The sequence below is a fragment of the Miscanthus floridulus genome, chromosome 6 (genome assembly GCF_019320115.1).
Source record: "Miscanthus floridulus cultivar M001 chromosome 6, ASM1932011v1, whole genome shotgun sequence".
NCBI classification, from domain to species: Eukaryota; Viridiplantae; Streptophyta; class Magnoliopsida; order Poales; family Poaceae; genus Miscanthus; species Miscanthus floridulus.
Window position 1 is genome coordinate 145918852 of NC_089585.1, and position 23369 is coordinate 145942220.

Sequence of the window (23369 nt, forward strand, 5' to 3'; positions counted from 1 at the left end):
GGCTTTACACTTCGAACAGTACTTTGCCTCCTTGAGTTCTTCCCGAAATAGGACACACCCGTTCGGACAAGCATGTATCTGCTCATATGGCATCTTCAGTGCTTTAAGGAGCTTGTGTGCCTCGTACATGGTCTTCGGCAACACATGGTTTTTTGGAAGCAGGGTGCCAACCACGGTCAACACCTTATGGAAGCCTTCTCGACTCCAGTTTAAATCGGACTTCAACCCCATCAAGCGACTTATGGCATCCAGCTGGGAGACCTCAGAATAAGCGTGAAGGGGTTTCTGTGCTGAGTCCATCATGTACTTGAACGCATCTACGGCTGCCTGCATCTCCGCCTCCTCACGTCCTTCAGCAAACTGTGCTTGGTGAACGTCATCTACCATGTCTGCTACCCCGGCATCAGCATCGAAAGCCTCGACGCGTTGTCTCACCACCTCCTCTCTCATACGATCGGCTTCACCATGGTGGACCCACCGGGTGTAGTTCGGCGTAAACCCATTCTTGTGCAGATGTGTACCCATGAGTTCCTTGTCTAGCATTCTCCTGTTACCACACTTGCTACAGGGACACAAAGCCATTTTCGGGAATTTTGCGGCCTTGCCAAATGCACGATTCAAGAAACGATCGGTCTTCTGCATCCATTCATAGCTGGCATCACCCTGACTTGTCCGGCCCGTGTACATCCACTGACGGTCCTCCATCCTCTAGCATATATAACATCACCATAGGTGACCATCAATTGCATCTACGCGGTGTCCCTACTCTCTAATAGGTGAGGATAGGTCCTAATCCCACCCGCAGGTTCATAGATGAGGTTAGTTCCCATGCTCCGCTCCTATCCGAGATGGAATTTTGGCAGCACCTCCCCGCCGTTCTCCCGATACACGTCCTGCAAGGGAGAGTGTGTATTCGGAGAACAATGGAGAGGTGATGCTAAAACACCGTCTCGAATCGGAGCGGAGCATGAAAACTAACCTCAACTACACATCCGCGGGCTGTCCAAAATGCGTGGACAATCCGAAATAGATACGGTCGCTGATATGCAAAGGTCTGCATATCTCCGACCGTATCTCTTTCGAACGGGAGACACCTAACTAGGTTACGCGACCAAAGACCACATACGGATAGAGGGGTTATACCTAGGGTGGCGGTGAGGTCCGGGTAGCGGGGCAGTGGAGAGTCGGTGCAGTGGCGAGTCGACGCGGTGCAGGAAGACTCGCAGCGCCGACGAAGATGATCGGGGTCGCCGAGTCCCTCCCACAGGTCCTCCTCCTGCAAAAAAGGGCAAAAATGGTTAGTGTTGATTCAAAATTTCGGCAGCACCTCCCCTGCACGGGGAGGTTCCCAAAACTTGCAAAAAACATGGCACGAAGGCCAACAACCACATATATACCAAACATGGCACGAAGGCCAACAACCACATATATACCAAACATGGACACGAAGGCCAACAACCACCAATATATCAAGAGGAGCCATGTACTTTAGTTCTCTTTCCATGCACATGAAAGTATTGAAGTAGTACAACAACAATTACTACTAACCCTACAACTACTACTAACACTACTACTAACAACTACTTAACTACTAACAATGCTAATAGTAAGAACTACTTAACTATTAACAACTACTACTACTAACCACTACTACTTACTAACTACTACTATTTACTAACCCTACAACTAACACTACTAACTACTACAACTAACACTACAACTAAAACTACTAACTACTACTACTAACACTACAACTAACTACTACTAACACTACTAACTACTACTACTACTAACACTACAAGGGTAGGGCTTACCTTGGCGGCAAGAATGGCAAGAGCGAGGGCCGGTGACGACGGCGGGGATGACCGCAGCAGCGCGAGGATCAACGGCCGGTCGGAACGGCGTGGGGATCGACGGGCGGTCGGGTCGGCACCTTCCTCTTCTTCCTCCTCCCCCTTCTCTTTCTTCCTCTTCTTCCTCCTCCCCTTCTCTTTTTTCCTCTTCCTCCTCCCCCTTCTTTTTCTTCTTCTTCCTTCCTCCTCCTTCTTCCACCTACCTCCTCTACTGCTGGCCGGCGGCGGGAGGAGCCCGGTGGCCGGACCATGGGCAGCCGGCCTCGTCGGGGACGGCCGGCGAGGTGGGGCCGCGTGGCCGCCACGGCCGGTGAGGCTGGGGCGCCGGGGCCAGGTAGGAGCGCCGGCCGGGCCGAGCGCCGCCGGGGTCGTCGGGGCGGGGCCGCGGCCGCGGGGCCGCCGGATCCGAGCGGGAGCGCCGGCCGGCCGCCGAGGCGAGCGCCGCCGGGCGTGGGCGCGGCTCGCGCGGGCACTGGGCCGCCGGTGCCGGAGCCGTGCGGGCGCGGGCACTGGGTCGTCTGGGTTTTAGGCAACCGACGTCGCAACTTGCTCGAAACTTTCTCAATTTTTTACCAGGGCATCCACATGTGATAACAAGACACATCGACAAGTTTCGTGATTTTCGGATATCGTTTGGATTTTATATAATTTAAATAAACTTCCCCCGCGAGTACATCGTCATGTTACGACAACATGATGCGCGATATTTCATGCCACTTCCTGCATACGGCCTCGACATAGCCTAAATATCATGAATACTATTTTTTGAATGACCAAATTCCATTATTTCATGTACCTGCAGTTTAAATTTGGAATAGTCGGAAATATTCAATGAAACGGAAAAAATTAAGGAAATATAGTTAAAAAACTCATAATTGTCCCAAATTTTGAAATAGTGATATATTTACTGTAGCAGTTCCCCCACAAAAAAATGGGGTAAAAAAAACAAAAAAAATTTTTTGCCGGGTGCCACCCCGGGCACCCGGCAAAGAAATTTAAAAAAAATAAAAAAATTCTTTGCCGGGTGCCGTCGTCACCTGGCACCCGGCAAAGGCCCGTGACTAAAAAGGCCGGCCCAAGCAAAGAAGCCTTTGCCGGGTGCCAGGTCATGGGGCACCCGGCAAAGAAATTTAAAAAAAATTAAAAAAATTCTTTGCCGGGTGCCTAACGGCGTGGCACCCGGCAAAGGATGACGGCAGCTGGCCGCCGTCAAGCCGGCCACCTTTGCCGGCGGCCATATTTTGCCGAGTGGCCGGCACCCGGCAAAGACTAATTTTTGCCGACGGCTAGAATTTGCCGAGTGCCGGCACCCGGCAAAGGATGCTTTGCCGGAGGCCTTTATTTGCCAGGTGCCTCCAGGCCTAGCACCCGGCAAAGAATTCCTTTGCCGGGTGCCCGATAAAAAGCACCCGGCAAATTTTTTTGCTCCCGGCAAATCAGCCGTTTCCTGTTGTGCAAATTAAACCATCCTAATTCTGACAAAATCTATAGAGAAGTGTGTTAATATATAGGACAACCAAATAGGCATACTAGAAAATATGTTAGTGAATCCAATTAATAATACTTATTTGATACCATAAATATTGATAATTTGTTGGAAATAGTGGAATAAAAGATTTTCTGATTTAAAACAAAACTAGAATGGGTTTGTTTTTAAAAGAGGAATACCCTAGTTTCATGCACTGATGCACTTGTAAAAAGCAGGAGAAGCATCAAAGAAGTAAGCCTTGTAATATTCTTATAAATGTATGCACATTTCCCTATTTCATATTCAAACGGTTCATGCGATATTATTTTCCCTCAGGATTAAAAAAATGTTAAAAGTTTCTCGTTTTTTTATCTGAGTTTGATTTGAAATTGGGGCAGAAACCCGTGTGGCAGCAGTTTGAGAATTTGAACTGCTCTACTTTATTTTGGTGCATGTATATGTGTGCGCAAGTTCACTTGTATGTAAAATATATATGATTGACACGCAGGCAATCATGCATGTACAGGCCATCGCAAACGCGACGACCTTCCTGCATTGCACTGGACAAGCAGTACGCCAAATGGGTAGCTAATAGCCATCCCTCTCTTTCCCCAGCAACCACGCATAGAGTAGTGAATGATCGAAAGGTCTCTATCTAGGGCATTGGTGAAAAGAGATGGCCTAGCTAGGGTTGCAGGAAACAGTACAATCTTTTTATCATGTGGCCATACGAAAAACAATTACAGGATCACATGCATGATTGGTACCGGTGTCACATTCACCTTGTACATATGACCACCCGAGAGGCAACACATCCCCGGAGATGGAGGCAAAGCGAGACAGCATAGAATAATACTACCCATTTATTCGTCTCCGTCGTCCGGGTACACCTTCACCCCCGGGTCTCATCCACATCTTGTTCGGCTTCCTGGAATTTGCATGCGTAGCTCTGTGTCGAATACAGTGATCCATTTATTTGTTAAATACAGTGATCCATTCACGACCGATCATATCTTGGATTGCATTGTTTATGTTTACCATGCGCATGCTAGCTTATTTTAACGCCAGATAGCATATATGTTTATATAATAAGTCACCGATCATATTCGATTACATGCGTGTATGCTTATACTTATACTCTTCGCAAAAAAGCATGCTTACCATAAGCATGCTAGCTTAATTTAACGCTATAACCACGCGCCATTGCTTGCATATCTACTTTTTCTTTCTTTTTTTTAATCTTTGTATATATAAACAGTTGACACAGACATTTATATACACACACACATGCAGACTCACACTTAAGATCGAGCACCTACACATACATAAACTACCCGCTATAAGCACTTTTGGGGACCGAGCCAATAAATTTAAGGATCTACAAAGTTGATATATATGCATCTCGCTGTTAATGGACACAACACTTGACACTCAAATATCTAATTATGACAGTGTTTATAGTGTGTACCGATGACAGAGCTTGAATAAAGGTTTAGCAGGCCGGGGCCAATCACCAAATAACTATGAATTATGTGAGAAAGAATAGCAAATTTGTGCTTTACACACTGATATAGATATCTAATGCTCTAATTATAAGCTGGCAAGACAAATACGGGGGGCGAGCGAGGGGGGGCGCTGGGCTAACTAATAAGGTCCGCCCCCTGCTCAGTACTATCCAATCATATCAACTCAACTATCTTGCTCGAGACTAAATTATCGCATACCGGTTTAGTTTAATTAAGCACATAGAATAGTAAGGATCATCGATGGTAATCTTACTTGTTTTGACATAGCTAACCTTACTGATTATTCTTCATATATACGTCTCTACATGCACCCCGGCCGGAGACCTTCTCGAAGGTGGTCTCATTTTCATTTTTTGACTTGGGATTTATTCTTCCCTACATCTCAGTACTCACAAAGTCACAGATGCTAGGCATCGCATATTTGACACGCATGTTCCAAACTTTTGTTGAATCGAAATGCATGCATGGACATGTTCCAATCCAAGCAATCTCTCAACCTAGCTATCGTACGTGCGCGCAAGTACAGTGTACAGCTCCTTGGAAATAGAAGCCCGTGTGTGACATGCATGCGGTACGTACGTGCGTCGTACTTGCATTGGTTCTATTCATATAATATAGCCCGGAACAGTGCCCAGCCGCGTAGTGGGCTCTACCGATATTGGTGAGTACCTCCTGGCGTATCTTTGCCTCTGTCCTCCTCCAACTGGCTGGCCGAGAGAGCGCTCTCGGGACAGCTACACGCCAGAGCGCCTCTCGCGCGTGCGTGCCTTGGCGAGCAGAAAAAGTAGCTAGAGCTAGGGTAGGCACGTCATGTCGAGGTAAACAAAAGCAAGCTACTAGGCAGAGAGGAGCTACAGTTACTACTCCATCCACCGCTGAAACGACGGTGAAAGAAAATGATCACCGTACCGTACGTAACTCAGGCGTGACTCATTGCAGACGTAGTACCTGCACTGCATGGGCAATATGGGCCGGGCTGACCTATCAGTTCGGTTGTGCACGAGCTCAAGGTTTTGTTTCACCTGTGATCACACACTGCACAGCGATCGTCGAGCGAGCGTTGGGAGCGAGTGGAAACCCGTGCAGTGCAGGGTTTTGTGGATTGTCCAGCGAGAATTAGCGTGAGCCGGCGCTGTGGAAAGCTCGGGATTTCCTTGCCAGTCATGAACGCCGACCGGCCTGCGCGAATACCTACTACCCCCGCACCGAACTTCGACTGGCCGTGACGTTCCTGGAAACTTGAACAGTGTGCGTGAACGGTCAGTGGCGCTGCTGGCGCGCGATGGATGGACGAGCCCTGCCCAGCGCAGTCTCCCTCTCTGGCTCTCTCTCTGCCAGCGAACGAGAACCCGGGACCGTACGCGTACGGAGGCCTCGGCGTCGCGTCTGGGGCAGCAGGAGCGTGAGGTGAATAGGTCCGCCATGTGACATTCCTGTCCTGTGTAGGAGTACGTACAGTACGTATTCCCTAGGGTTGCGTTGCGTGAGTAGGGTGCGTCTGTGTGACTGTGGGACGTGACGTGGCCGGCCGCCCGGGTGTGGGACGTGACGTGGCCGGCCGCCCGGGACGAGTGGCAGGCCGCTGACGATTCAGCAGTGAGATCGACGGAGCGGAGAGAGCAGAGCACAGGCACAGCGATGGATCGCCCCCTACCTGCTCCCCCAGCAGTGCAGTGCCGTTTCAGATCTGAGCAGTGGGCAGGCGCTCATGAGCTCATGATAGGAAGGGCCGGCCGGTGCCGGGGGTAAATGGACAGAGCGCGCGGGGACCCGCGGGACCCAGACGCGTACGTGCCCGTCCCGTCCGTCGTCGCGTCACCACAACCCGTACGTACTCGTACTCCGCGTCTTGTGTCTCCTCCACCTCCACGGACCAGAGCAGACCACGGCTCTCCTCTCCTCGCCTCCTCCCTTTCTCTTGGCGCCTGCCTCTCTGCCTGCACGCTCACCCGGTCGTGGCTGGTCTCCCTGCGCCGTGCGCCGTGAGCAGTGCGTGCGCGTGAGTCTGCTCGCGGACGGCGCGCCGGCAAGATTTTGCTCCAGTCTCTGTCTGGCCACCGTGGGACACGGTGCCCAACGTTCATGGCCCGACTGCGATCGCGGTACTGCCGGCGGCCATCCCGAGCCGAGACCTCCATCGCCCATCGCGTCGCACGCACACCCGGACCCGGACCCGGTCGCTCGCCGCCGAGTGGGCCACGCGGCCACCATCCGATCCGTTCAGACCCTGGCGCTTGCGGGCCGAGCCGCCCATGTAGGCGCGTGTAAAAGGCTTTCTCGTTGGAGCTATCCACAACTTTGGGTCTTTGGCCCACGGTGTTGGTATATGTTTTGTTTAAAAAAAGACACTCAAAAGACTGAATCAAGGAACCAGATCTCGATCCAATTAAGCTCAGGTGCAACTGCAGGTGGAACGGAGGGTCCATGGAAGGAAGATCCAAAGTTTTTTTGTTGATCGACCTGTTCAGAATTCACTGAGCTAGGCGTGGTAGCACTGGCCGAATTTTTTATTTTTCAACCTTTTTTTCAAAAATATTCACAAATAGAACCTTAATGGTTTGATTTTTGTTTATGGACTCTGACCTCGACGCCATGGATTTTGACGCCGAGGAAACACGTCTCGGCGCCATTAGCCATGGCATCGAGGTCTTGGCGAGGCGTCGGACGTGGCGGTGATCAGGTGTCGATGTGGATAAGGCCTCGACGCCATAGATCTTGGCACCAAGCTCGGCGTCGTAGATTTTGACGCTGAGCTGTTACCCTATAAAAAAAACTCGACCTGCGGGGGTTATGACGGCCCCCGGGTTTTCCGTTTAAGAAGAAGATCTTCTCACACAGATCGAGAAAACCCTCGAACCCCCGCCCCCATCCTGACGCAGAAGGTGCCGTAACCCTGTAGAACTTGACGTTTGCAATGAAACAAGTATGATTGTTCCGAGAAACATGCAATAGTCACATTGCGGTTCAGCTGATTACGACGCGCGCGTCTTAGCCCAAGGGCCTGGGTTCAAACCCCAGCGCTAAATCTTTTACTTCTACATTTTTATAATAAATAGAACAAGAAAATTATATCGAGAAACATGCAATGATCACATTATGGTCCAATTGGTTTGGACGTATGGGTCTTAGCCCATAGACCTAGGCTCGAACCCAAGCAACAAATATTTTTTATTAAATTTTTATTTTTATAAGCAATTATAACAAGAAATATTATTCCTTTATTATTAGCATCCTGGGTTTCACCGCACACTGTATATTATTTTCTATTGCTCCATCGTACACTGTATATTTAATTTGTTTTTTGTTTGATTTTAAAACATTACGTACCTTGATCAAGTTGAGTTGAGTGACGTGTTTATATATATCTTGTTGCTTGGCCGTCCTTTTACTTATATGCATATGGCTTTTGTCATCATATATAAGTTGAAGGCTTCCGAGACAAGGAGTAAATAAATAAAAGAATTTATTTTACATTAAGTGTAATTTTCTTTGCCTCCCTTTGTTTCAGTGTTGAGCTCTTTAATTTGCATATCTCCCTATTTTATATGAAATAGAATTAACAAGAAGAATGGGCTTAATGTATTAACTAAGAGCTCCATATTATCATCATTTGAACTGTTCAACTAAGTTTGGTGAGGAACGAAGGAGAATCTCCCCCTCATAAGAAAAACACTACTACCGAGGTATATAAACTAATAAATAAATAAATACATCCATGATTATGATAATATAAGGAGGATTTGGATTTAGATAATACATAAATAAATGCACCTTGAGATATATCCTTCGTCCAAAACAAATTACAAATATTAGTGAATAGTGTTCTCTCATATTAATAATAACAAAGTTTGGTGGAACCCAGGACACTAGTAATAACTAAGTAAGCAAAAAAATGATTAATAAATGCAGCAAACAAAATTTACTTGCTAGATTTGAACCTAGGTCTCATGTTAGAGCCAAGCATCATAACCAACTAGACTACAACTAAGATATAGCATGTTTCTCGAAATAATTTTTCTTGTTCTATTGCTTATAAAAATGTAGAAAAAGAAGAGTTTGAACCTAGGTCTTTGAGCTAAGTCGCGTGTGTCCTAATCAACTGAACCGCAATGACATTGTTGCATGTTCCTCGGAACAATTATACCTGTTTCATTTTAAATACTAAGAGCTATAGGGTAACAGCTCGATACTAAGATCTACGGCGCCGAGCTCGGCGTCAAGATCTATGACGTCGAGGCCTTGTCCACGTCGGCGTCAGGTCACCGCCACGTCCAACGCCTCGTCAAGACCTCGCTGCCATTGGCTATGGCATCGAGACGTGTTTCTTCGACGCCAAAAGTCATGACGCCGAGGGTCCATAAACGAAAATCAAACCACCAGTAATTTATTTGTAAATATTTTTTTTAAAACTGAAAAATAAAAAATTCGGTAGCCCTGGTTTTTCTATAGTGCTACGCAGCCTACGCTCTCATCTCAATGTTTTTTTAGTCTTCGTCTTCCCCCGATCTGCCACCGCCCACCGGCATTGCCGTCCTACGAGACTGCAACACGCCAACCACTGCACACGTGACCTTCCGATGGAACCCATCCCTAGTCCACCCATATCACTAGCTACGAGTATATTTAATTCAGTCTAGTACTACTATCTCTATCCACGTATGAATAAGAATGCGATTCTATCTATATTTTTAGAGAAAATTACTTCTTTGGTTTCTGCCCTCTTTCTTGGCCCTTTTTGCTTTATAAAGTTATCTATTTAATCTGAAATACAACTTTTGCTTCATTATACGTACCTTCCATTAGATTTGGCAACTAACAGTGTTAAATGAGGCGTGAATTGACTTTTTACTCCTAAGCGAGATAGGCAAGAGTACATAGTTCAGTTTTCATATAGAAAATAAAATATATCAAAACTGCTGCAGTCATAGTCCTGCCTATCTCCTCCAAGGGTAAAAAGGCCGATTCACGCCTCACTTAACACTGTCAAGTCTAACTGAAGGGCCATATAAGAAAGCAAAGTTGTATTTTCAGTCAAATAGGTAACTTCAAAATTAAAAGGGCTAAGGAAGGAAACAAAAGTTTTTTAAGGTTAAAGAAGTAATTCTCTCATGTTTTTACGCTAACGCTAAAACAATTTTGGGAGACAACCTCCTAGATTAATAGCACAGCTGGGTTCCACATCTATTAATAGTAGTGGACAGCCGAGGATAAATGTTTGTCGTTGTTAATTTTTAACAGAGGCGGTCGTCTTCAAAGAAACCACCTCTGTTAATGCTCTATTTATGAAGGCGGTCTCCTGAAGACGATCATCTCCGTTAATACTTTTACGGAGGTTGGTCACGGCTTAAGGTATTCGGCTTTGTGAATGGGATTAACAGAGGCGGCCACGACGCCTGCCTTTTGGAAAGCCTGATTAGCAATTACGCTTTGTTTGTCGGAGACAGACAACGTGTCCGCCTCCGTTAATCCAATATCATAAAACCAATACAATAGTAGTGTTGACTAAAATATCTAAAGTTTAATCAAACATATAGTCTCATAGTATGTAAAAATATTAATAGGTGCATTCTTTCTTAGATTTCTATTCCATAGCTAACTTTGTCCAGAGACAATTAGACAAACATTTTTCACGAGACAGGCACCTTGTGCTCACTGCCTCACTATTAGAGAGCACAACAAACTCTATCATTGATTTTGGTCCAAAAAATAATATATTGGGGTCCGCTTATATCTCTACAACTAGGGTTAAGTCCAATTTACACCCTCCAACTTGCAGCAAAGTTCGGATTTCAACCTCGAACTTCAAAACCGGGCAACTTTGACCCTCCAACTCTCGAAAAAGTTCAAATTTCAGCCTTCTGTGTGGTTTTGGCGGATGAACAGTAACTTTTGATATTTTCGGGAGCGCCGAAATTTTATATTATTTTTTCGAGCATCTTAACGTCCTCAAATGAAAAAACTCAAAACTACAAAGTTGTAGATCTCAATGAGATCTACAACTTTGTAGTTTTGAGTTTTTTGATTTGAGGACAGTAAGATGCTTGAAAAAATAATATAAAATTTCGGCACCATATTTTATCGCGTGATGAGACTCAAATTTAAAAAATAGAAATCCCTTCAATACGATGTCGGATGAAGATAATTTTTATATGTAAATTGTAGACCTCGATGAGATCTACAACTTTTTAGTTTTGAGTTTTTTCATTTGAGGACGTTTAGATGCTCAAAAAAATAATATAAAATTTTGACGCTCCCAAAAATATCAAAAGTTACTGTTCACCCGACAAAACCGCAAGGTTGAAATTTGAACTTTTTCGAGAGTTGGAGGGTCAAAGTTTCCCGGTTTTGAAGTTCGAGGTTGAAATCCGAACTTTGCTGCAAGTTGGATGTTGTAAATTGGACTTAACCCCTACAACTATTAGTTATATACTAAAATTAACTGAGGATCTGTTTGAGTCCTCACCTAATAAATCCAGCTAATGTTTTACCTATCATTTAGCTAACAATTACTCCCTCCGTTTCAAATTATAAGTCATTTTAATTTTTTTGGTACATTCATTTTGCTATGTGTCTAGATGCATAGCAAAATAGACGCACCAAAAAATTTAAAGCGACTTATAATTTGGAACGGAGAGAGTAGCCATTAACTGGTTTTTCTTAGCTAAGGCAATTAATAGTTAGCTAGGTGGATCAAACAGGATGTTAGTACTAATATGCAATGTATCTCGGGCCTGCTAACCAAGTTGGCCGCTGGTTGAAAAATAAATTGCCCTAGCTATAGTTTGGAAACCGTAAATTGTACCCTTTCCCGTCCAATTTGATCGGGTGATACTCAGGACCATCCATTAGCTAGCTAACAGTCCATAGGTAATATCATCCGATATTAGCTAGTTTGGTCTAATAACTAATAAAATAGTTGTTAGTTAGGTATTGAGCCAACAGTTAGCTAAATTAGACCTATTAGATCCATGGGCTAATTATTACCAGGGCGTTAAATCATCTCGGTGTAAGTTTTGAGTCTAAATAAAGTCGTGGGCAGGTAGTACTGTGGTAGCTGTACCAAACACACAATTAAGAGGTGACGAGTACCGTGCGTCACACACACATGTTCCCCGTTTATCAGAAATTATATGAAGAGATAAACGTTTTTTTTTTTGCTAGAGTTACACATGTGCTTTCATAAAGAGGAGACCATATGCAGGTACAGAATTTATACTTTTTTGCTGTTTAAAAACAGCTGGAATCGTCAACGTGTCTAATAATCTTGAGAAGTAAAAAAGAATTCAATTTTAATTAAATATATGCATACTATTATTAATATTTATTGTACATAGCAAGTATTATTAGATTAATTTTTTAATGTATTTTTATAATAAATTTATTTAAAGATATAAATGCTGATAATAATTTATTCAAAGTTTAGTCAAAGTGAAGAAAGTTTAACTTACACAAAATCCTATGCAACTTTTTTTTAAGGATATATGCTAGTGCCATTAGGCCAATCTGTCACAAGTTTTCTTAGGCCCTGTTTGGATCAATTTTGGATTTTTTAAAAAATAGTTTTTACCTCTAGTTTTTAAAATCTGGATTCTGATAAAAACTAGTGGGGTATTTGGATCCCCAATTTTTAAGAATCTGCCTTCATTTATTGCTCTATGGGTAAAAAAATTAGCAAAAACTAGATATTAATAACTTCCTAGTTTTTAAGAATCTAACAAAGACTGACAACAAAAACTGGTATGTTTGGATACCACCCAGTTTCTAAAAGTCAAAATTTTAAAAACCGGCAAAAACTAGATGATCAAACATGGCCTTAAAGCTAGTTTCTCACTATCAGACACCTAAGCCGTTATTATGGATTTATCTGTACCGGTTTGTTGTTATAATGCTACTCCCTTGGTTCCTTCCAAATTATAAGTCATTTTGATTTTTTTGTTTATTCATTTTGTATGTGTTTACACCAAAAATTGGGGAAAAATACGGGAACTCGAAGCCTCTAAGATTTTGTCATCAAGGAATCGATTGCATAAGGATTAATATCAGCTGATTCAGATACGGCACCGGGATCGGCTCTCTTCGGATGATATCAGCAAACAACGTCAATGAGCTACGGTTGGTATCGGAAAAGACATGTCTGTAACACCCTCGATGTTACACTGTACAGTTTTTGCTAAAACACTGCATGAGCATTATACTTGTGTGTACATGTATATAATATAGGGTATAAAGCAATATATGGAACTTGAGACGTTCATTTGAAATACGAAACACATGTTACATTTCATGTCGCGTTGTAGTATTTAGGGTTCTAAATGATTTTTTATTGAACGGAAATGCTATAAAACGCATATGCAAAGCTTTAGTAAAGTTTGTCGTATGAACTTCGTAGGTGACGATAAAATACGTGCGGTCGAGAATGAGATTCGCTAGCTAGTGTATCAAGTAGCTTGGAAATCGCATTCGACGCGGAACCATTTAGGACTTAGCTGAAATTTCCTAAGTCGGACAACACGACGACGAAGCAAAGTTCAGCAATTTTTGCAGAACGATCGTATTAGGTAGTGGCATGGTTTTATGGTTTCCTCTAGTAGACTGATATACCAGCTAGAGCGTAAAATAGGTGTAGTTACTGGATCATCGAGTTGGTTTTTGTAGCAACTTTAAAATGCGTGCAAGGCACGTTCCCGGTCGATTTCGGTGTCTAGGCGCGGTCACCATGACCCGACCGGTGTCGCCGCTCGCCCCGGCATGTCCACGCGCACTGCCGCGTCGGCCGCACTGCCGCTGCCGTGCCTGGCGCTACCCGCTCGCACACGCGCGCGTTGGACCCAGCCAGCCTGGATGCTCTGCCCGCCGTAGCATCGCACTGCACCACGGTCGCGCTGCGCGACGTTCATCGCTGTCGCGCTGGCTGGCCCTGCCGCTGGCCCCACGCCACATGCCATACCGTCGTTGCCCCGCCTGGCACGTTCCTCGTTCGCACGCGCGCACGCTAGGCCCGGTAAGCCTGGCTGCCTGCCACCTCCATCGCGTCCGCCTAAGCCCGCTGCTCGCTATCGCGTCGAGCTATACTCCGGCCGCGTGGCGTTCTATCCGTCGCTGCCGTACGGTTACTGCTCCCGTTGATGTTTTGGCTACGTGCGTGTGGGCTTGCCCTGCTTGCCCTCGCTTTCACGTTTGCGCCTGAGGCCACGCCAAGTTTTCCTGTCACATCGTCTGGAAGGTTGCCGGTCAGCCGAGCAGCGCCAAGGCCAAACCACTGAGCTAGCCCCATCCTTGTTACCGCACATGTTTGGAGGTCAGGTGGGAGTACAGCTTCGTGCCCAAACTGCCACTATTGCGGTAGTACGATGTCGGGGCATCGATTTGAGTTTTCGCCATCGCCAGCCGCCATAAGTCCGAATGACGTCGCCCAAGCAATTGGCCTTACATACTCCACATCTTTCCAATTAACCCTGCACACAACGAGCTCGGGTAGTTAGCTTCCGATTAGAGTCATCCCGGCATTCGTTTGTCCTACAGTGAGGTCATGCGGGGCGTTCCCCTCGCGGCGGTCCGCCATGGCCGTCGAGGTGAGCGCACGGCCAGGGTGTCGTGCGATGCTCCACTGTTTCAATTGAGTTGTGCTTTGCGTCATGATTGACTTGGTTGCCTCGTCGTGTAGCGGTTTCACCGGCGGAGCAGCAGGTCACCGAGAACGTCGTCGTCGCGCTTGCCGTGAACCAGAGTGACCCTGCGTACGTGGCCAGTCACCTTGCCGTGCCCCGTGATGTCGTCCAAGCTATCCTACATGTCGTTGGTGAGGTCCTCCTACTCCTTGGGTAGCTGGTTGAGTCGATCAGGGCCGAGGCTCGCTGAAGCACGTGGCCACCGCCGGCGGACGCAGGGTTGCCGCTGTGTCCATTGCCGATTTGATTGGGAGTAGAATGGGTGTATCTAGAACCTCTAGGGTGTTATTGGTACTCTAGGAATGGAGTTTAGGTAGTAGTGGTAACGCTAGGCTTGACATTTAGCTGGCGTCGGTGTCACCGCGGCCAAATTCATCCGCGGTGCATGGCCATACCTCTGTACGCCACCAGTTGTGATGGTTGGTACCTCTTTCAACTACGCTGGTCTTGAGTGTCTCGGTGACAAGTATTGCTGCCGAGAAGGTCTGTGCTCACCGATGTTGGCCGAAGATGCCGCGACCTCTGTTAAATCCGGCCAGGGATGTCGTAACGTAAATTCGAAATGAGCCGAGGGGTTAAGTGCAAGCATCAGTCAGAGAGTGGAATAGTAGAAGGGACCGCGGGTTCATTTAGCTGAAAGCCGAGGTCTCTTTTGCTTATTGCCGGCGCGAGCGCGGGTCGCGGTAGTGGGCTATGCTGGTCGCTTGTGGGCCAAGCCGCGAAGTTTTGGGCCGCGCGGTAGAATACGTTTTCCAATTTCCAGTAAAGTTATAAATGTTTATTCAAATTAGTTTTTGAGCTAAACTTTGATAAATTGTAATAAATTCTGTAGATGTCCAAAAATAGTAAAACAAAATTGGTTAGGTTCACAAAAATGCCATCTATCTGTTAGTGTAGCTAGATTACAATTATCTGTGATAATGGTAGGTTCATAAATTCGAATTAGAGAGCTTAGTATTATGTAGATCAATATTTGTAGGAATTTTTGTGGCAAATTGGTGATAGCTTTAGCTATGAAATTTTTATAGTAGGCTCATTAGATTATTATGTACTTGTTGTAAATTTTGTAGCTGAAAGGTCCTAATGGCTAGAGGGGGGTGAATAGCCTATTAAAAATTCTACAACAACACTTAACAACCGGTTAGACAATTATGAGACGAGGCGAGTGTTGCGCTAGCCTATTAAAAATGTAAGCCACCTACCATAATTCTAGTTAATGTAGTTTCTATCCACACAATAACTATGTCACTACACTAAGTTAGTGTGCTCTCAAAAGCTAACTAAAGAGACACACTAACCAAACTAACAAGGTCTCACAACTAGCTACACTAAAGAGCTTGATAACTAGTTTGCGGTAATGTAAAGAGAGTGAGCAAGATGGTTATACCGCCGAGTCAAGGAGTGGATTAATCAATCACAAGAATGAATACCAATGAAGTCCAATCACCCCAGAATCAAATGATGACACAATGATTTTTACCGAGGTTCACTTGCTTACCGGCAAGCTAGTCCTCGTTGTGGCGATTCACTCACTTGGTGGTTCACACGCTAATTGACATCACACGCCAAACCCTCAATAAGGTGCCGCACAACCAACACAAGATGAGAATCACACAAGCCACGAGCAATCCACTAGAGTACATTTTGGCTCTCCGCCAGGGAAAGGTCAAAACCCCTCACAATCACCACGATCGGAGCCAGAGACAATCACCACCCTCCGCTCGACGATCCTCGCTGCTCCAAGACGTCTAGGTGGCAGCAACCACCAAGAGTAATTGGCAAATCCTACAGCGAAACATGAACACCAGGTGCCTCTAGGTACAAACACTCAAGCAATGCACTAGGATTCTCTCCTAATCTTACAAAGATGATGAATCAATTATGTAGATAAGTGGGAGGGCTTTGGCTAAGCTCACAAGGTTGCTATGTCAATGCAAATGGCTAAGAGAGTGAGCTTGAGCCAGCCATGGGGCTTAAATAGAAGCCCCCATGAAATATAGCCGTTGTACCCCTTCACTAGGCATAACTCAGGGTGATTGGACGCTCTGGTCGGATCGACCGGACGCTGGACCTCAGCCTCTGGTCACATGATGCATGCCACGTGTCCCCTCTCTTCAAATATTGATCGCCCGATCTCAACGGTCAAGAGACGACCGGACGCAGCGGCTCAAAGTGACCGGACGCTGAACTCCCAGCATCCGATTGTTTCTAGTAAGCATCTAGAGATGACTTTTCACGTCTGGACGCGTTCGATCATGCTCGACCGGACACACCCAGCGTCCGGTCACTCGGCGACTCCTCTGTGCATGACCATGTCAGTGTGACCGGACACAGCCAGCCAGCGTCCGATCGTTTCAGCGCCAGCGTCCGGTCGACGACCGACGCTGTGCTTCTTCTGCTGCTACTGATTGGACACGCTGGTCCTTTAGAGACCAGCATACGGTCACTCAAAGTGACCTCCATCTTTTCTATCTAGGGCGCCGATGGCACCGTCGGACTATCCGCACTCCACCGGTGAAGTTCCTAACCCTTGCTCAAATATGCCAACCACCAAGTGTATCACCTTGTGCACATGTGTTAGCATATTTTCACAAATATTTTCAAGGGTGTTAGCACTCCACTAGATCCTAAATGCATATGCAATGAGTTAGAGCATCTAGTGGCACTTTGATAACCGCATTTCGATATGAGTTTCACCCCTCTTAATAGTACGGCTATCAAACCTAAATGTGATCACACTCTCTAACTATCTTGATCACCAAAACAAAATAGCTCCTACCATTTATACCTTTGCCTTGAGCCTTTTGTTTTTCTCTTTCTTCTTTTCAAGTCCAAGCACTTGATCATCACCATGGCATCACCATCATCATGTCATGATCTTCATTTGCTTCACCTCTTGGAATGTGCTGCCTATGTCATGATCACTTGATAAACTAGGTTAACACTTAGGGTTTCATCAATTCACCAAAACTAAACTAGCGCTTTCAATCTCCCCTTTTTTGGTAATTGATGACAACCCTTTCACAAAGATATGAATTGAAATTCAATTAAATCCATGTTGCTTGCCCAAGCATATTTACCATGTGTAAAAGGATATGGACAAGTTTTATGAACCCTATATGGTAGCAATTGCTCCCCCTACATTTGTGCTAAGAGTTTGGATTGTAGCTTGCACATATGCTTAGATAGGAAATATAGGAGACAATGTCTACCAAATAATGCTAAGGTGTAAAAGATGGACATTTGAAGCATGATACCAATCGGAGTGCACCATTATACCATCCTTAGCACCATGGTTAGCTTAATACCACTTGGAAATACTTAGAAATGAAATCATTAGATATCCTATGCATGCTAGTTTTTCATTTTATCATTCAAACCTACAACTAGCATACACCACACAAGCATTGATATTGAAATTTAAAATTTATGCCATGCAAGCAAACATATGATATGCACATTGAAATGCACCATACAAGTTCATGAGCTTGCTCCCCCTACTTGTGTGCTCAAAATTTTAATTGATCCCTTTTCTTTGTCATATTCCTCCTCCTATGTCAAATTCTCCTCCTTTGTTGACTTTTCACTATCTTAGTACACGAATATCTTTGTTTTTCTCCCCATGTACTAATATCTTTGTTTTTCTCCCCCTTTGTCATCAATGACCATGAAGGCTTAAATTATAGATAGGTTGAGATTATCAATGTCAATCAATGGGGTGAGGATCATTTTCCCAAATTTGGTCCAATCTAGATCATTTACCAAAGATATTTAACTCGGTTTGATCCAAGGACAAGCTTCTTCACACCTCCAAATAAGGGTTATCTTGTACTATATTGAGTTAAACACTTAGAGCTCATTTTCTAGATCAAACACTAGGTTTACAAGCCCACAAACATGTCATATGCTACCACTAGATCAATTCAAGCATAGAAGCAATAGTGGTACCATACAATCATCAAAATTATTTGATTTTCATGAATGAGCCTATTAAAATTGAGAGATGACTAGATGTACTAATCATGTCCTTAGCAAGGATGTATGCCATGTCAATCAACTTTTACCTTGGATTGCTCGAAGGAGAGGCATGTCATATAAGTGGGGGTGCATCAACATATATTTGAGAAATCCAATATGTTCAACTTATTCCTTAGCTTGTAAAACCTCTTCTCATCCAATGGCTTAGTGAATATATCGGCAAGTTGATCTTCGATGTCTACACTCTTAATGCAAATGTTTCCTTTTTGTTGGTGATCTCTTATGAAATGGCGACGGACATCAATGTGCTTTATTCTTGCATATTAAATCGGATTGTTGGTCAACTTGATTGCACTCTCATTGTCACGTAGCAATGGCACTTTCTTGAACTTGATTCCAAAATCACTCAAAGTGGTCGTCATCCAAAGTATTTGTGCACAACAACTACCGGCGGATATGTATTTGGCTTCGGCGGTTGATAATACAACACTATTTTGCTTCTTTGATGACCATGAAACAAGTGATCTTCCCAACAATTGACATGTGCCCGAGGTGCTCTTCCTTTCAACCTTGCATCCCACATAATCCAAGTCGGAGTAACCAACTAGCTCAAACTTTGCTCCTTTGGGATACCACAAACCAACATTTGTTGTATACTTCAAGTTTGAAGGCTACTAAGAGAATATTGAGGTATAGCCGGCCGACGTGGCTTCTCAGAGATCCGTTGGGGCGCCCGGCTAATCCTGGCTTGGTGCGGTCGCGACCACCTCCACCGGTGGTATGCGGCCCTCGGCCGGCTGTACCACGTCCGCCATGGAGGAAGCCGCTTGCTCGGTAACCTCCACGGGTGTGGGCGCCACCACAGACGCCGTCGGGTTGGCCAACGCAGATCCAACATCGGCACCACTCCTGCCTGAAATAGGGGTGACGCCATCTATCCCACTTGAATGGCGAGACTCTTCTTGGGCGCCAGCCCCAGGGGGTGACCCATCCGCAAGAACCTACACAAAGGTAATAGCCATTAGATCAAAATATAAATGAAAAAGGATGAAAACAGGGGAATCAGCAGCTTACATTGACGTCCTTGGCCATCGGAAGCGTTTTGGGGACAGATCCCCAGATCCTTGCCCCGACTCATCTGGGTGGGACCGTTTTGAGCCTACCCCCTGCTCCGGGGTAGGGGGGCTCACCTCGTGGGGCACGACACTAGAGTCGCTCCCCTCTATCGTCTCGTGGGGCGCGGCACCAGAGCCGCTCCCCTCCATCATCTCATAGGGCGTGGCACCAGAGCCACTCCCCTCCCCCATCTCGTGGGGCGTGGCACCAGAGCCACTCCCCTCCACCATCACCTCGGGGTCGGTAGCGGCAGGCCCTCTTTCCTCCATCCATCGGTCCTCGGCCGGCACGCCGTGTGAAGTGGTGGACTCACCGGCCTCCACCGACCTCACCGATTCACTTCCCTCCACGTGGAACGGGAAGGGTCCTTGCATGGACGGGTGGCCACTTGTTAGTGTGTCCTCGTCCTCCAGGACGTCCCAATCCACGCCGATGGCTACCTCGTTGTCGTCGTCATCGTCATCCTCACTGCTCACGTCCTCTCCCCGATCCCATGCCTCCTGCTTCAGTCGTTTTGCCTTCTTCATCTGCTCCCTTGCTTTCTTGTCCCGCTCAGCCGCGAGTCGATTCGCCACCACCATGGCCTTGTCCTTCAGCAGCAGAACTAGACTATCTTTGAAGACTAGCCCCCTTGGCTGGTCCCAACATCACAAAAGCAAGTATTAAAAAATGGAGATTCAGAAAAAAAGAAAAGAGTGTTGGAGAAGAGGGCTTACAAATTCGAAGAACCCAGGTTCTGGCCGCATTGGGGGATGTCCGGGCATCGGATACACAATGTCGAGGACACTGCCTTTGGAATCCTTCGTCGGCTCCGTCGCCTCCTTAATGCGCTGCGCCACTTCTAAAAAAGGGAGCGCCTTGTCAACAAGCACCGTCCCCTCGAACGACATTCCGGGCATCATCCGATGCAGGGGAAGCACGCGCGCCATCAGCGGTGCCACCCTCCTCGCATGATAGGCGCTGATAATCCCCGTCCCCTTTATGCCCCGATCGTTCAGGGCTTGGAGGGCGGAAAGAAGGTCAGAGAGGCGTTTCTTGTCTTTGGACTGGACGCCCCAGCTCCACGACTCTGGAGCCTCTTCAATAAGGCGTCCAGTGTACCTCGGTAGGGTGGCACTCACATCATCCCTAACATAAAACCACCGCGAGTGCCATCCCTTGTTGGATGTCGCCAGACGCATGTATGGGTAACCCCTCGACTGGGTATGGCGTAGATGAATGCTGGCACATTCCATTGGCGCGTTCACATCTTTCCCCCCAATCTTCCTCTTCGACAGACTAATGGTAAAGAAATACCGCCACAGATCAAAATGGGGATCGATCCCCAGGAAACCCTCGCATAAGGCAACAAACACCGCCATATGTTGAACCCCGTTGGGAGTTAGATGCTGCAGCTCCACCTCATAATAATCCAGCAGCCCCCGAAGGAATCTATGCACGGGTACCGCAAATCCCCGCTCATGGAAGATGGCGAAAGAAACGACATACCCTTCGGGCGGCACCGGCTCACCCTCGTCGCCAGGTAGCAGCCACTCCTGGACGGTGGACAGCGGGTGGAGAAGGCCACGGCGGACGAGGCCCTCCAAATGCCATGGGGTGATGCTAGATCTGCCCCACAACTCCATCAAAGCGATTGGGGAGAAAGGTGGGCGCGAGCTCGACGGCGGCTACGGGGCAGGCGCAAGCTTGACGGCAGCTGCAACACGGATGGAAGCCGGCTGACGGCGGCGGCGCAGGAGTAGGAGGCTGGGGTGATTGGCGGCGGGTGTTTCGAGACGCAAAGGCAAGGGAGCGAAATATGGAACCATGGGGGCGAACCCCGTGGTTTTATAGGGGCGACAGACGCAAGAAGGGCAACCGTCTGCCTCGATCTCCGGGCCTGCCACGCGCCCCGCCGTGTCGTGGCGCGGGACACGCGCCCACAGTCCCTATCCTCTCCCACCAAAAAATCGCGGTGGACGGTTCGCCTTCCCCAGGCGAATCTAGACTCTCTACCCATCTGGGAAACGCAGGACATGAAGATTTTCTCTCTCTTTGGCCCACCTAAGGCCCAGAAGCTCGACGACCGGCCCAACTAGGGATGGGTCCACGAACGATCCAAAATCAAGGGCGCAAGCATTACTGAGGTCTCGATCCATGGTCGAGCCCTGGCTAGGTCAGCCCTGAATGAGATCCCCGCGAACGGGATACCATGACCCCCCTCGAAAAATATCCAGCTGACAAAAAACTAAGTCCTTTAGCCTTACCCGCGAAGGGTCCAATACAACCCCCCGGGCGACTCTACTCGAATCACCCGGGGGCTCGAGGGCTACACCCATCGGGTGTGCTCACGTGCACCCTCTGGCAAAGTAACTTCGACAAAATCAAAAAACACCCTCCAGGCGATTCTACTCGAATCACCTAGAGGCTCGGGGGCTACTATCGGGGACCTAATACCATGGTACCCCAGAAGGTGGAACCAATAACCATTGAACGTTAAAAACTTCTGGACGCATAAGAGCGCCGTTACGTCCCTTGTTCGAATGACAGGAGTTTGGTTCCGCCTCGCCCGACGCCTTTGAGATAGCTCTGCCTCGCCCGAGGGCTCAGGGCTAGTCTCCGTCTCACCCAACGCCTTAGGGGTGGGCTCGGTCTCACCCGAGGGCTGAGGGATAGACTCCACCTCACCCGACGCCTTTGAGATAGCTCTGCCTCGCCCGAGGGCTCAGGGCTAGTCTCCATCTCGCTCGACGCCTTTGGGGCGGGCTCAGTCTCGCCCGGGGGCTGAAACTCCGCCTCGCCCGACCCCGGAGGGGCGGGCTCAGTCTCGCCCAAGAGATAAGGACTGGTCTCTATTTCACCCGACGGCCAGGAACGAGCCTCGCCCTGCTCGATATCTAAAGATTGGTTTCATCTTACCTGATAACTTCTCCCCACTTCCTCATGATGATGGGTACAAGGCATGACAAGACGTTCGGGTCAACCATGGCTCCAAAGACCATACCCTACGCCCTGGTAGGAAAAGTACTGCTAGGAAACGATGGGACAGGTTCTTTAGACCCTTCCGGGCGCCGCAGAGCCCGAAAGGTGTTACAGATGCGTACTCCTCGCCATGTAGAGTTGTAGGCACCGCCATCAGCCCTAGGACACGGAACCCGACGAAGATATACGACAACCGCTATGCTTCAGAAAAAGATTTGCTATCTCTACAAACGATGGATATTCTGTCACCACGCTATGGACCCGAGGGAGCGGCGCCCGCTTCCCGACCCCTCAGGTCCACCAAGTCAGAAAACCTTGACCACGACGTTTACTCCGGACCCCGACCCCTCATCCCTCCGACAAAGACTCACAGGAACCAGAAGGCGTGCGGAGCAAGGCTGGGAGAGGCTAATAAGTCAAAACCACTGTACTACAGCCCATACCCTACGTAGGGCAGCATTCTATAATCAACCTGACATTCTACAGAGACATCGACAGTATTACAGGCGCTTATCTTCCTTCACACTCATCAGAATGAAGAACCAGGCCAGGTAGACGTGAGCCACAAGACTAAGAAGAGTACGCATCCTAAAGCCCTCACCCTTGTAAAAGTCAGCCCCTTCCTCTATAAATGGGGATGCGCTTCCTCCATCAAAGGGACCGACTTTAGACCGAACAATACAAGACCCCCACACACAGTCAAGCTACGACCAAGCTCTTGACCTCCTTTCAACCTTTCCATCAGAGACTTGGGACCAGTCCCTCTCTCGATCGTTTGTACCCCCTACTATGAACCGTT

The 23369-nt window shown here is 47.2% G+C and overlaps 1 long non-coding RNA gene across 1 annotated transcript; it reads right to left on the reverse strand.

Annotated features, from left to right (window-relative positions):
• Window positions 1-277: 277 nt before the first annotated feature.
• Window positions 278-1999, reverse strand: LOC136460107 (uncharacterized). Its single transcript, XR_010760326.1, has 3 exons — window positions 1815-1999; window positions 1144-1276; window positions 278-708 (listed from the first exon to the last, which is right to left on the reverse strand). It is a non-coding gene; the product is annotated as an uncharacterized lncRNA (long non-coding RNA).
• Window positions 2000-23369: the final 21370 nt, after the last annotated feature.